The following is a 15,457-nucleotide window of genomic DNA, read 5'->3' as shown; positions in this document are numbered from 1 at the left end:
GCCCTTTTCTGAAATAGAGTTTCTACAACTAGGAACCAGGAGGATGAGTATTGCTAGCACCTGCTCCACCTGGACCGATACTATTGCCACAGCAGACTGGGGGTCAGGTTGAGAGGGAGCCCTGTGTTCCTGATTGCACCCATCAGAAGTAGTTTCCATGATGCAGAACTGAGGGGGTGGTGAGGGGAAGTGGACTGTGGCTCAATTATTGCTACCAACTCTGGATGTTCTTGAAAAGATGCAGTATATTTCCTTAAATAAACATTTCACCACTTTCTCTATTAGAACAGTTTCCTGAGACTTCAAGTATTGCTTTTCAAATAATTTTAATTGGTCCTGATTGTTCTGCTGGGAAGTGGGTCCTCACACCACCATTCTGTAAGTCCTATCTAGGGTTCTATTTTAATCCAGACACATACAACCAGTTCATTAATGTAACAGGTTGAGTTAAGAGCTGTTGACACTAATTTCAGCTCTTGAAATTTGTTATTGAATGACATCAGACTTATTATAGCAAATAACTGTCTCAAACTCCCCATTTACACATTAACTAATAAAACCTAAGAGTCAGTGTCCATTTCCCTTATTCACACTTTGTGAAATTTAGTAGGCCACCGAATTAGATCTGGTTGAGTGAGCAAGATGCTGCATGTGTAACAAGTTGTTACTCCCTCAAATCATCAATGTCATGCTTCATATTGGAACCATAATTTCTAAGTAGAGCACTAATGGCTTAAAGAAAAATTATTCCATCTATCTGGCACACAGTGAACAAACTAGCTATGCTCTAATTTTAAACTATTAGCTATGTTCTAATTCTAACCCACTGAAATTTTTCCAAGAACCACAGAATCATTAAGGAATGTGTGTGTATAAAAATGAGAGTGTTAAACTACCCCCCACAGCCCCCAAATAAAACAAAAGCAAAACTATATATAGCTGTTTAAAAACAAATGTGATTGAAGAGATAGTATGAAGGATTGATATTTCTGCAGTCATATGGAACACTCATAAACTTATTAATGCTTGTACCATTTTCATTGGTAATTTTTTGAGTAACATAAAAATATCCTCTCATACTGTAACTTTAATCATTTTGCTTTACATTGTTAAAACAATTTTATAAGCTATGGATTCATAGACACACACTTTCTCAGGTATAGCAAGTAAGAATTAGATTAAAGCATAAGCAGTAACTTTAAAACAACCAGGTGTAGATCAGAAACTTCTAAAGCTACGCTTGTTTTAAAATTGAACATTCTTCTGTCAAGGAAACTAAAAGTGCCATTCAATTTTTAATATTTCCCTTGTTGAATTTCTATTACGTTATTTGAATATAAAACTTACTTTCATTCTCATATTTTAAAATTTCCAAAAAAAATGTGTGCATTTGTAGGAAAAGTGATTTAATGTTAAAATATTTTTTTCATTCAGTCCTCCATATTTTTTCCTAAACGGAAAACCAGGCTCTAATTTATGAAAATGTTCTCCTTGATTTATGTAGTGGAGAAATTTTCCTTCTAAATAAGATGGGTAAAATTATAGGTATACAGAGAAATCTTCGTGGCTCTTACAGAGTTATACAAGAAGTCATAAAACTGGCTGGGGATATTAACTCGGATGCTCTATAGAGTCATATCTATTTTCAAGTCCTACCTCATTTTTCTTGTAAGAAAAACCCTTAAAATGGGTCATGTTGTCTATAATGATCCTTTGGTCTGATAGTTCCTCAATTTCAAATCTAATGATTTTACTCCATTTTATTAAAGCAATCACACATCAAGGCACTCTTTGGGGATGATTTTTGTTGGAATCTTTTCTTCTTTAATATTGTGAACTCTTGAAATTATGTTTTCTGAGTGTAGTCTGCGTGCACACATGCACGAAAGAGAGCGAGAACTACATTCTTATTCTATCTTATAGCTATGGAGTGTTGCTACCTCAGTCATTTTCTCTCTTCTTTAGTCTTTGCTCTCTACCTTTCTGTTTTCCTTTTTTAAAATCTACAAATACTTTCAATTTTGCTAGCTTGATAGCAAAGAAAATCAAAATATACTACTTCAACCTTCGAGTTTTATCTACAAGGAATATTCCCTTCTAATTCCTTCCCTTTATGATCTGGCTTCTCAAAAGATCTGTATATTACAAAAGTTTACATTTCATTATAAAACAGTGAAGATCTAGTAGGGACAAATACCAGTTGTCAGGAAAGCATTCTCAGATACTCTTTGATTTTTAATCACTCCTGCTCCCATGGTAATATCCATTCTGTAGCTACCAATAGTATCCAGCTGCCATCCCATACATAAGTGACAGATCTCTTGGAAGTCAAATTCATTCCAAATCACAACAGAATTTTTCATGGAAATTAACAGGCTGATTTTGAAACTTAAAGAGCAAAATATCAAGAAGGTTTAAGACATTTCCAAATAAGCAAACTGCTCTAACAGATAACAAAATATTTGTAAAGCTATAGCAATTAAGACATTGTGGTATTGGGATGCCTGGGTGGCTCAGTGGTTGAGTGTGGCTTAGGTCACAATCCCAGGGTCCTGGGATGGAGTCCCACATTGGGCTCCCTGCAGGGAGCCTGCTTCTCTCTCTGCCTGTGTCTCTGCTCTCTCTGTGTCTCTCAATGAATGAATGAATGAATGAATAAAATCTTTAAAAAGAAGACATTGTGATAGAGAGATATATATAAATAAAGATATATATAGATAGAGATATATATAAATATAGAGATATATATAAATAAAACCACAGAATGTAGAGAATTTTAAAACAAATCATTGACAAATTCAGCTTATGTGCTACAGCGCACTTGCTCATGATAGCTGGTACTGTTTCCTTGGTGTTTTCGGGGTAATAGCACACTCTAGAAAGAGGAACAGACCTATATTTCAAGGATGTTCTGTATGGGCTGACAATTTCATCATGGTCCATCAGTTGGAATGAGAACTCACAGATTCCTGGTAATAAATGGAACATGGTCTCAAGTCCATTTTACTGGAGGTTCAGTGGGTCTGTGGACTCAACTTGTGGTTATTTCCCCAGTTGCAAAATACTTAGAACTTAGCTATCCACCCTCATATTCATTTCATTGTCTCTTAGTAAAAGGACTGTAATAGGAGGGATGGCCAGACTTAATCAGATCGTGGACCAATTACAGCTGGTCTGCCAGATGTGGTGTCTTTGCTGAAGCAAAGGTCACCACAGCCTCTGGCTTCTGTTGGAAAATGAACCATCCCTTGAGTAGGGAAGCACGCAAGAGAATTCACTTCGAGCATGGTGGCATATATTCACCATTTTGTTTCAGGGTTCTGAATCGAACTGAAGGATAACTCTCTTTTTCATAATATAGTCTGGATGAATCTTTATTGTCTTGACTTTTCCTAAAGTATCCTATAAGTCCGCCATTTTGATACCTTTATGCTATCTGGACTTGGTGAGCAGGATATAGCAATTATCCTAGATACTCTAGTCACATACATATATAGGTACTCAAACGTTAACCTTTTTTTTTTTTTTTTTTTTTTTTTTTTTTTTTTTTTTTTTAGTGAACCAGTGATTTGAGACATACCACGAAATTCCCCTCTAAGGTAAGTAGCACAGTTTTGCATTTTGGAACTCAGTTGAGACAGAGGCGTAGTATTTGGTTGGTTGGGCCTATTTGATTTTTTGAGTCAGCTTATGCCATGCTTGAGAATACTGCCTCCAATCCACTTATCAGATTACAGGAGGACATTACAATTTTGTTTAGGGCTCAGGTTGAAGAGGACTCTGTAGCCACAGCCAAGCTGTGGTACCACCTTCCCTTCCCCTTGACCATGAAATCCTGCAGATTTGATGGTGCTAGAGGTGTAGATGGTAGATATTTGGAGCCTCTGGCAAGCTCCAGGGGTAAAGTAGCAGGGTAGACAGACCTGTAGGTTTCTAGAACTAATTCTGCTTGAAAAATGGCTCCTTGGAAGCTAATGGACCTTTAGAGAGATTAAGAGTCTGATACTAGGGGTAAAAAGTGTTTATGAAAGTTGAGTTGCTTATCCTAAATTGAATATTATGGAATCTGAGGAGTCATCAGGTGACACAGGATATCACCAATCTATTGTATAATAGAAATAGATTTGCAAAATACAAACAGAAGTCACAAGCAGATCATATAAATAGGTGACCCAGAGAGCAGCCGCCACAGCAGTGAAGGAAAATTGTCACAGTGGTCGGAGCTATAAGCACTACACAATACACTTGGTCAACTGGTATGGAGGAAAAGATAACCAGATATATGGAAATGCAGAGAAGTTTTTGAGATGCTGGAAGTGTTCTGTATCAATAGCCACATGTGTCTATTGGGCGCTTGAAATGTGACTGGTGCAACTTTTAATTTTAGTGAATTTTTAATTTTAATTAATTTAAATAGCCATGCTGCCAGATACCTGGGTGGCTCAGCCAGTTGAGCATCTGACTTTTGATTTTGGCTCAGGTCACAATTTCAGGGTCGTGAGGTCGAGCCCCAGGTCAGCCTCCGCACCCAGCAGAGAGTCTGCTTGAGATTTGCTCTCCCTCTCCTTCTGTCTCCCTCTGCTTGCACATGCTCTCTCTTTCTCTCTGTCTCATAAATAAAATCTTTAAGCAGCTATCTTGGACTAGTGCCTGTTGTACTGGGACAGCACAGGTCTAAATTATATATATTTTAATAATGTATAACCAGTGATATGAGTTATAGCAAACGTCGTTGACACAATTATTCTAATAATTGCTCTGACATGGCTCTGGCCAGCTAAACCATACTTCTCTCTCAACTATGTTTTGACTGTGTCTTTTCCAGGGACTTCTTCATTGAATAGTCACTCCTTAATTTATAGTCATTGGTTATTGGGAGTCCTGCCAGCCATCTACGTTCACTTGCTCCCCTTCCTCTCAAACTGTTTTCCTCACTGCACTCTTGGCCTCTCAGTGACTCTTGTCATGAACCACGGTGATACCTACCATCCTGCTCATATGCTCTTCATACACCAGGCCCTCATGCTAGGAACACCTGACCCAGAGGATGAGCGACACAGGGGAGGGTGTGGAGGCCTAAGGATAAGGGATGAGTTGGGCTAGATTTGTTTCTTCTTAACTGTCACAGCCAGTGGCTGGCCAGACCCGGTTTGAGAGTGTACAAAGGCAAGGGCATGGTGGATTTCAGTCTATTTAGTATCCTGGGATGAAGGCAGAAGTCGGAAATGAAAGGGAGACAATAAAGGAAAAAGAGAAAGTACAAAAAAGTGGACCAGGATGGACAAGATGGCAGCGCCATCTTGAGGCTCTGTTGACTGGCAAGTGGCAGATTGGGAAGGCCTGGGGGGGGATGGGCAGTTGCTTGAGGCTCCTCTGACCAGGGACCAGTCGTGAGGGTGGGTCAGAAGGGACTAGGTATGGGGCTCACTTGCTGGATAATCTCTTCTTCTGTTGTAAACCAGGGTCTTCAGGACACACATACCTACAGACCTCCCCTGATCTATAGCAATGTATGTTCTCCCCAGGAATTAGATTGTTCAATACAGCAGAGCCCCCAAACCCACCTGAAGGAAAATTAACAGTCTATGGGGGAATATATCCCCTCTAATCGTCAGTTCATGTCCTTGGCTGCTGGCTGCCTTCCTGGCTAAGATCTGGGCTGGAGGCGCATATGTTGCCCCTTGGGCAGTGAGGTTGAAAGAATAGGTTTTCCTCCAATTTAGCTATGCCACCCTCCCCACACCAACTTTGGACATGAGCAACAGAAGGTTTGTATCTGGCCACTCCCCTCACCTCAGCTTCAGTACCCAAAGGGGGGAAGGGAAATGCCTTGAATGGCAATGGGCACACTGGAATTTTGATTGATAGATGGATCTATTTACACTGGTTTTCAATTGCATCATGTTTAGACTATTATTAGCCAGTACAGAAATATTGCAGTATTTTAACAGCCCATAAATTTGCTAAACTTGCTATTCCCTTTAGTGTCAATCCTAAAGGCACGTGATGGCGTTTTCGCATGGTTATTTTCCCACAGCTTTGCCTTTGACACAATTTCTTTTCCAGGAACCATAAGATGTTTTTTTACATCTTCTTAGTTTGCTTTGGGTCGATTATATTCAAACAAGAATAATAGTATTTGTCTACTCGCTACAGCTTGATCGCCGAATGATTAATACTAGAGTGACTTGCTGTTACTATCCAGGTAGGTTTTCCTCAAAAAGAAAAGCCAGGCTGCAGAGAAGTGAGTTGACTCAGGCCTCCATGAAGGTTGGCCTTCCAGGCTTGGGAACTGCGTATTTAACTTGCAGAGTACCCAGAGTGGACAGGGCCCTAATGGGGGACAAGACTCAAAAGAGGGTTGTGTTTACCTTCAGAAGGGAAAGGTTAACGTTCATCATCAGGAAAATTAGAAGTCTCCCTCTAGGCAGCCAAAGAAGGTGATTCGACTGATGGGCTGATTGACTGAAGTTAATTTACTGAAGAACTTACAGAAAATCACTGACCCCAAGCTCCAGAGGGAGACCCGTTAGCATCATTTAATGAGGTTTGGATGACAACTTCCCACGCCTGGGCCCCTGGGATCTGGTAATAAGCCCAGTCAGCAATAGTGATTGGGTCCACTTGGCCTGGAATCCTTGTGCAGCGGATTCCTGCCCTGTGGCCTGATGACTTTCTGGACATTCTGGACCGGGATGCAGCTTCTTGGTCTCTGCACCCTCAGGACTGTTTACACAGAGCCCTCAGCTTTCCCATCTGTAAACACTCAAAGTTCACTTCAAGTGCAGTCTACAGAGTCTTCTGCTCCCTGCCAGTGGGCCTGGCTAAATGCCACGGGCGTCTGCTTTTTATTTTTTTTTATTATTTTATTATTTTATTATTTTTTTCATCATCCTTCACCCCAGGAATGGCATTGCTTTCCTCTGCCATCTGCAGTTCTCTCGAGGCTGAGCATTCACTGGGGCCTGGCTCAGCCCTGTCTGGGTTCGGATCTGCCTGGGGGCCTATTCCACCTGCTGGGCACTCCGGACAGGAAGTGGCACCCAGTAAGCCCTAATATCGGTAGGGGTGTTGGCCAAGATCTGGCTAGAAGCACCTCCTTCCCCATTAGAGGGAGGCCCTGCCATCTTGCTGCACAATCCCACATTCCTTGGGCATCAACAGCCCAGCCATGTTACTACTACGAGTCCAGGGAGTAATAACTCACTGAAATTTGTATTTGGATTCCCAGTGATAGACGGAATGTGTTTGTTATAACTGGTGAGTTATTTGACTCAACTAGCATGGCCTTTAATTAGATACCTGAAAGCAAAGTTATTGTGCTGCCTGGTGTTTTGAGATTTTTAACCTCTGCTCCCTGCCTCCACATTTCGTCTCCTTTCTCTTTTCAAATAGGAATTTTTGAATCTGCTCCCATGATCCCACAAGAGGTCTATGTGAGGGCAAAAGCTGGTGCTACTCCAGGAAAGGGCATTTCCTGGTTTGGGATTTTAAAAGACTAAATCCTTGAGCCTAAGTCTGAGTTGCCTAGTCATAGGAAGATGGTTTTTTAAAAAGTGCAGAGAGAAGAATTTCTTGCAGACTAGCAGACCCTGACCACTGGTAGGGAGGAGGGAAGCAGAAGAGACTATGGCAGGTCCTCGTGTTGGGCCTGGGGAGGGGTAAAGGTGAATGATGGGGCTGGGCCAGGGCTCTCAAACACCTGCCGTGGCAAAGGCAGGTCAACTGAAGAGTGGCAAAGGGTCTGGTGTGAAAAACAATAACAAAGGATTCTTACAAATATTGTAAAAACATCAACTGGCACCTGCTGGAGAGATAATTGAGGTTGAATGGGTTTATGGCAAATCGGAGAGCTAAAAACATGGCCCCTTCTCAGCTTTGGTGATTGTTGGCCACAAGGATAGGTGGCCCGTTATTACTAGATTTTCTGATTGTTCCTGAGAAGCCAGACATTTGTATTTTTCAGTGAACTCTCCTGACTTTTAAAAGTTGGCTAACATGTTTTTAAAGCCTAGTGTAGGCCAAACAAAGCACATCTGCAGGCCAGATGTAGCCTCCATGTCACTGGTTTGCAACCTATAGTGCATCAGGCCTGCAGGCCAGGCGGTCTCAGTGATTCCCACGTCTCAGGGTGGCACTGAAACAGTAGAGGACTGTTGGCCTGAAAGGGTCATGCAGATGGGGACCCCGGGAAGTACCCAGACTGATGGCCCAGAACCAGAAGGCACTTCAGCTACCAATGCTTTGACTCCATGGCCTGACTCAACAGCATGAGCAGTAAGTGGGAATTCTAATTAGCCATGAGGATAATTGTTTCACCAGCCAGTCAAGATGAAGGTTGAACGGCGAAATTTATTTGGGTTCTAAAGAAAAGGAGATGTGATCATTCTTACCCATAAGAATTCATGGGCTGAGAGTTATACTTGCTATGCCCCAGAACCTGCCAGGTATTGCAAAAAATTCCTGGATGAGCATCCTACCCATTAGATATTCCCCACATTCCCTTAATCATCAGACTATCTGAGCTGGGGCTATGCTGTGAACTCTGTTTTAGGGGATGAGATCCTGTTCCACAGGGAATCTAGACAGATCACTGCCATGCTCTTTTTATTTTTTAGCAGCTTTATTAAGGTATGATTTACATGACATAAAATTTCCCTGCTATAATTAATTTATCTACTGTAATGATTCTGGTAGATTTAGTGTTGTGTCACACCAAAATCTGGTTTTGTTTTTTTTTGTTTTTTTTTTTATTTATTTTATTTTATTTATGATAGTCACAGAGAGAGAGAGAGAGAGAGAGGCAGAGACACAGGCAGAGGGAGAAGCAGGCTCCATGCACCGGGAGCCCGATGTGGGACTCGATCCCGCGTCTTCAGGATCGCGCCCCGGGCCAAAGGCAGGCGCCAAACCACTGCGCCACCCAGGGATCCCCCCCAAAATCTGGTTTTAAAACATTTCTGTCCCTGTATAAAGTTACCTTGTGCCCCCTTTACAATCAGACCTCAACCCGTACTCCCAGCCTTGGGCAACTACTGACCTGCTTTTTGTCTACGGTTCTTCCTTGTTTGGACATTTGACTCGAAAGGCATCGTACAATATGTGGTCCTTTTCATCTGACGTCAGATTATGTGCCATTCAGCATGTTTTTCAGGTTCATCCACATTGTGGCATGGATCAGTAGTTTTTTTCTTTTTTCTTTTTATTACTGAGTAGTATTTCACTATATGGATATACAATGTTTTAAAAAATGTAAATTTGCTAGTTGATGGATATTTGGATTGTTTTCCAGTTTGGGGATTGTATGAATAATGTCTTTGTGTGACACTGCCCATGCTTTTGAGAGGAAAAGTTTCAACATCAGCTATTTATAATTTAGGAAAGGTACCAATTCCACAGCAGTGGTGTAGAAACTAAGGTTTGCTCAGGGAACCAGGCAGAGGAGCCTCACAGGTGCTTCCAAGCATCTGCTCTGCATGGAAATCTGTTTTCCATGCAGCTTCCTTTCATGTCCTGATCAGGAACATTGGGCTGAGGGCTCAGAGAAGAGAGGAGGGGAAACGTGTGGGCCTTAATGTAAGCCAACACAAACTGGTGGCCACCTCCAAAGGAGGATGTGGGCTCCCAAGGTTGGGGGGTGTGATGTCATTAAACCAAAGCCCAAATTAGAAGCAGCCCTTCAGAGGCTTTCATGACTCAAAGAGAACTGTGGCCAAGTAGACTTCAGGGTATGGATCAATGCTGGAAGAGGAGAGATCTGAGCTGAAGATTCACTTTTTGGCACTTCCCTGAAATGCTTTTTGGGTGACATATTTTGGAACACTGGTATAATTTATAGATAGGCATAGATTACATTCCTGTCACTGCACATTTGCAGAAATTCTTTAAGGATTTGATTTCAAGCAATAATGCCTTTGCTAATGTATTTCTCTCATATAAGTCCTTGAAGTGTAGCACATATATTATTGATAAAAGTTTACAAAAATAGAATTAAGTTTTTTAATCTAAAGTCATCTCTAGTCTTTATTACACAATAAAATGTGTGTGTATGCATATATGGTAAAAAAAAAAAAAAAAAAAAAGGTAAATGACACCCAATTCAGCCACTGTGAGATTCATTACAAAACATACCTTCCCAGAAAAAATACTCATGCACACATCTACATGTTTGTAGATCCTAACATCCCTAAGTTTTCTGACTTCTTGAAATCACTGTTTTCTTTAACTATCTAAGTGTCTGTTTCTTTAGTCTGGTATGTCTTGGCATTCCTGGGGAGTGCATGCCCTCTCCTGGTTGCTGGCCATCACTCCACTTGGAAGAGCTCCTCTAGGTTCTGTTAACATGTTGACCATATGTAAACGTGGGGAATTAGAAAACATTAAAAGCTCATTCACGAGAAACCAGACCCCCTACTCACAAACTCTGTTTTTCAGACAGAGTCCTGGCCCTCACCTTCCCTCCTTGCTGTAGCCATCTGGTCCCACAAACTCCAGCAGAGTGTTGAGTCTGGGTAGATGATATCATGGAATGACTAATGAGTGGTTGTAAGTTTATGACCGCTCAAAGGACAGGATAGAGAAAGCTCTTTTATCACTAGATGTGAAAACGGGACAAAGATGTTTGCGTTCCATAATTTGTGACTCTCAAACTATGAGTGTCAGTGGATTTCTTCCTGTAAATCAGAACACTGTTAGGACTTCTATCTGAAATAGACATGTGAAGACTGGTCCCAAGTTGTTGTTCCTCAGATTGCTTACCACTCTGCTGACTTTGCCACTAGACTAAAATGCCTTGCACTGCCAGGAGCACTATACCATCTGGACATGTCCACCCGCCTAGCAGGACCTCCCATTGATGACTGTCATTGCCCTTCACTGAGCGTCCTATGAGCAATGCCAAAACCCAGGTTCGGCCACCGTCAGTCAAAAAGGCAATCATCAAGAGATGAGCTTTGATTGGAAAGGAATATGAGCTTTATTCAGGTGGCCAGCCACATGGGGGGAAGGCAGGCTTTTGTCCAAAGGCCAACTCAAGGTTTCTGCTTGGCCCATGGGTTCTTAGGAGTTTAGGGCAGTTAATCAGTAAAGGAGTACAGTCGTCCTTGGCATTTCTCGATTATGTGCAGACTTGATGGTAACAGCTACAGACATTATCTCAGTGCTCAGAGGTTGCCCAAGGGGGTCTGGTTCCTTAGAGCCTGGGGTTTGTGTAAGGGGGTCTGGTTTCTGTTTCATGATGTGCAGAGGTGCTCTGTTCTTTCTAGGAAAGAATGTGTGATCTATAGTACACCAAGAAAGGTTAATTAATCAATCACAGGGGCTAAGGATGCTTACTAAAGCTTAAAGACCACTAGTTTGGCCAGAGGGGCCAACACAGCTTCGGGAGGGGTACTAACTGGGTAGTCAGAAATAAACCCATCTTGAGGAAGAAGCCTGATGGTCCTCAGGTTCCTATGTGAATCACCAGAAAGCCTGTGGTTGTCTAGCAGGGCTGAAGTAAAGAGGGCATATGGCTTCGCCATCATCCAGCTCAAATAAAGTCCTCCATTCCTACAATGCAGTCCAGTTCTTTCAATTCTGTTTTAGTCAGCATCTTAATGTCAACCCTTCTTTGATTTCCTTTATTAGATTCACGCTGGCTCAATGCTATGGGGTTAAATAATCTCACTGAAAATTGAAAGGTAACAAACAGCAAGGTTAGGGCTATGACTTGGAATCATCATGAGAATTAAGTAAATACATGAAAAAAACTTAGACTAGTGGCTGGCCCTTGGTAGATACTCAACAAATGGAAGTAATGATGGTGATGAAGAAGTTTGTTTGTTTGTTTATTTATTTATTTATTTATTTATTTATTTATTTGAGAGCAAGAGAGAGAACACATGTAGACAAGAAGGGGGGGAGAGGGAGAGAGAATCTTAAGCAGGCTTTTTACTAAGCACTAACCACAGAACCTGATATGGGGCTTGATCTCATGACCCTGAGTCCAGGAGTCATAAGCTTAACCAACTGAGCCACCCAAGCCCCCCAGGGAAGAGGATTATTGCAGTGCATAGAAAATTTGTACTTAGCTTCATCTATTTGTTCTTATACCTAAGCCATATGTTTTCATTATTATACCTTTAAAATACAATTGAATACCTGCTAGAGAAGTTTCTCATTTTCTTACTGAATTTTTTTGTTTATTGCATTTTTTTCTTCCAGAAGAATTTCAAAACCATTTATGCTGAATACCAAAGAAAATCCTGATGAGAAGTCAAGTGATGCATAGTATATAAATTTGGAGGGAATCAACATGAGCCCAGTATTGCCTTCTTTTCCTAGACCATAGCTATGTCTCTATATATTCATGCATAATATTTGGTCTTTCAGTAAAGATTTACTGTCCTATAAGCCTCACATATTTCTTTTTTTTTGTTTTTTGTTTTAGCCTCACATATTTCTATCCCATTTAGTCATCATAGTTTTATATGATTTATTGCCGTTGTGCATTATCCATAATATTCTAAATGGTTGCTGTTTTGGTTCACAAATGCTGTTGAATTTATGCATTTATTTTGTACTTTAGCCATGTTACTAAATTCTCTCATGGTTTTTCAGTTAAATGTGATATAACCTGCAAAACTGAAATAAGACAAATATGAGTCATAAATCTTCTGAGACAATCTGCCTCAGCAGAGAATAATTCCAGAGATTTTTTTTCCTGAACAGTTTAAGAAAGAGAACAGAATTCAAGAAAATTATTTACAAGATTGTCATACTAGCGTGCTTTTTTTTTCTGAAAGGATATGCCATTTTTAAAAAATATATATATACTCTTGATTTAATAGATACGCATATGAATGACATCTTTATTATTTTCATTAATCTCTTGGTTTTTTTTTTTTTTTTTTCAAGAACATGATCCTTCTAGCCTCAATTTTGGCAAGAAATTACCCCTTGGTGAAAAGCTATTCCAGTAGTTCTTTAAGAAAGAGTATAGTCTGGTTTCTTACTGAACTCATGGTGGCTTCATTGATGGCCATTTCCTTTGCTAAAGAAATAATTCACTCTAAAACTTTCTCTAGAGTTGTTCTCAGAGTCATCAAATGTGTTTTGTGGCTTAGATATTTTCTTTGAAACATGGTATAAGAATTGCCTGGGTTTTGTCCGTTTATTCGAGAACCTGGTTTTACTTTGTGGTTATTGGCAACTGTTGAACAATTTTGTCCACCAGTTCCCCCAGCCCCTGGGATGCATGAAACTGAGATAGGAGACCTCAACTAATTATGAGTTGATAGGTGATACCTGAAGATGTCTTCATCTGTTTTGGCCTTCCATTTCCTTTTACTAATGTTTCCTTCTTCCTGGATTTCTAGTGTAAGGATATTTTATTTGACAGAAGGAATGAAAAAAAAAAAAAAGGAATGAGAAACGTGGGCAATTATACTGTTCATCATTCTCTGCCATCCATTTTCATTATACTTCTAAGCAACTCTTCCTTGCTTTTCATTGACCATATCTAATCATACTCATAGTTTGTTCTCTCTCAGTCTCTATTTTTTTAAGCCTAAACTTCCTCTGGCCTATCTTACATGTCTGCTTCTGTCTTCTGTATTTATCCTAATTTATAGTCCCCTTCTTCCTTCTTCTCAGTATGTTTATTTAGTGGCTGAGCTCATTATATAAGTATCCGTGCAGCCATTTCATGCTTATTCTGGATCTCTTCCTCTCCTCTGGACTGGGGAGAATTCGAGTCTATGTAAATATAATGTAATTTTTGCATGGATATCAAACTTCTGAAATTGCCACCTTTTCCAGAGTCTAAGGCTGTGTTGTTATAGCTGTGTATATTGAGAACTTTTGAAATCCACCCCCCAAAAAATCTAAAAATTAAATTTTACTTTTGGATTTAAATAGTATCTTATTACTATATCCTGGCACTGCCTGTCCCCATGTCCCACTGAAATACTAAGAGAAAAAAAATATGCGTATGTTTGCAACACACATATTCATACACACGAGAACTGTCAATTGATTGGATGATTCCAATAGAAATTAAATGTTTGCTAACTGCACTGTTGAGTCTACTGAAATGTGCTTTTGATGTGCTGTTTGTGCTACTTGTCCTGAAACAGCATTAGTCCAGTCACAAGAAAGTAGGTTGGAAAGAAGAATCTGTCAACACCTGCCCCTATTCCTAAGTGTAGTGACTAGAACCACCTGACTATCGGGCAACTAGCCCTCCACTGCATGGATGATTCTCTTTGAACAAATTAGCATGCTGCTTCGACCCCAATCCCCAAATCCCATCTCATTTGTTCATATATTCCTCTTTTATCACTAGCTCTTGAAGATGGAATTTCCAGAAAACAGCTAGGCAGGAAATGATGATGGTGGGAGACTGGGGGTGGGGGAGGTAAGCAGGATATTAGCTATGGTATGCTGCATTCTGAGAGCCAAATGTTTTCTCCATATGCTGCTCTGGGGGGTAGCAGCAGGAACAGCTTTGATGGTATATAATAACAAGTATAAATTTAAAGAATTCCCTTTACTCGTTATGGAATAAATTGATCTCCCCTCTCTACCTCCAGAACCTCTTCAAGCTTGTCTCCAGCTTTTCTCTCTTTCATTCTGTTCCAGTTTTAGTGACCCCCTTGAAATTCTGTAAACCCACCAATCATGCATCCACCTCAAGGAATCTGCACTTGCCTTGGCCTGTAATGTTCTTCCCACTGATATCTGCACGATTCACTCATTCCCTTCATATCTATCCACATTTATCACTTCTTAATAAGGCTGTCACTAATGGCTCCCTGTGGAGGGCAATGCTATTCCTCTCACTCTGCTGCAATTTTCTCTCCAGCACTTAGCATCATCCGACATTTTAAGTAAGTGCCCACTCGTTTTGTTTTCAATTTCCCACCATGGGAATTTAGGCTCCAGGGGGGTCAGGGGCTTTGTTTAATTTACTGCTGGTTTTTTTTTTTTTTTTTTTTTTCCAGAGCCTAGAGTAGTTCTTGACTAAAAGTTGATGTTTTGGGATGGATGAATGAATCACTTTAAATGTTGGAGAACCAGCAGAGGAGATAAAAATAGGTCATATGTTAGTCCAGCAGAATTGTACTAGATGCAAAAAAAAAAAAAAAAAAAAAAAAAAAAAAAAATTAAAAAAAAAAAAAAAAAAAAAAAGGGATCCCTGGGTGGCGCAGCGGTTTGGCGCCTGCCTTTGGCCCAGGGCGCGATCCTGGAGACCCGGGATCGAATCCCACGTCGGGCTCCCGGTGCATGGAGCCTGCTTCTCCCTCTGCCTGTGTCTCTGCCTCTCTCTCTCTCTCTCTCTCTGTGACTATCATAAATAAATAAAAAAAAATTAAAAAAAAAAAAAAAAAAAAAAAAGAATTGTACTAGATGCAACTTTCTAAAAATGTGGACATTGGATTAAGTGCTGTGCATATCAACATGATACCCCAGCTGA

At 40.5% G+C, this 15,457-nt stretch overlaps 1 long non-coding RNA gene across 1 annotated transcript in view; it reads left to right on the top strand.

Moving 5' to 3' along the window:
* LOC144293681 (uncharacterized) overlaps positions 1-12,347 on the top strand; it is a 35,283-nt gene extending 22,936 nt beyond the window's left edge. Inside the window, exons 2-4 of the long non-coding RNA XR_013360913.1 lie at positions 3,558-3,599; positions 6,157-6,205; positions 12,205-12,347. This is a non-coding gene — a long non-coding RNA (uncharacterized LOC144293681). The remainder of the gene's footprint in view (positions 1-3,557; positions 3,600-6,156; positions 6,206-12,204) is intronic.
* The last annotated feature ends 3,110 nt before the right edge of the window (positions 12,348-15,457 follow it).

Source organism: Canis aureus, chromosome 22 (genome assembly GCF_053574225.1).
Source record: "Canis aureus isolate CA01 chromosome 22, VMU_Caureus_v.1.0, whole genome shotgun sequence".
Taxonomy (NCBI): domain Eukaryota; kingdom Metazoa; phylum Chordata; class Mammalia; order Carnivora; family Canidae; genus Canis; species Canis aureus.
The sequence above is the reverse complement of the archived record's forward strand: the minus strand, read 5'-3'. Positions and strand labels throughout refer to the sequence as shown.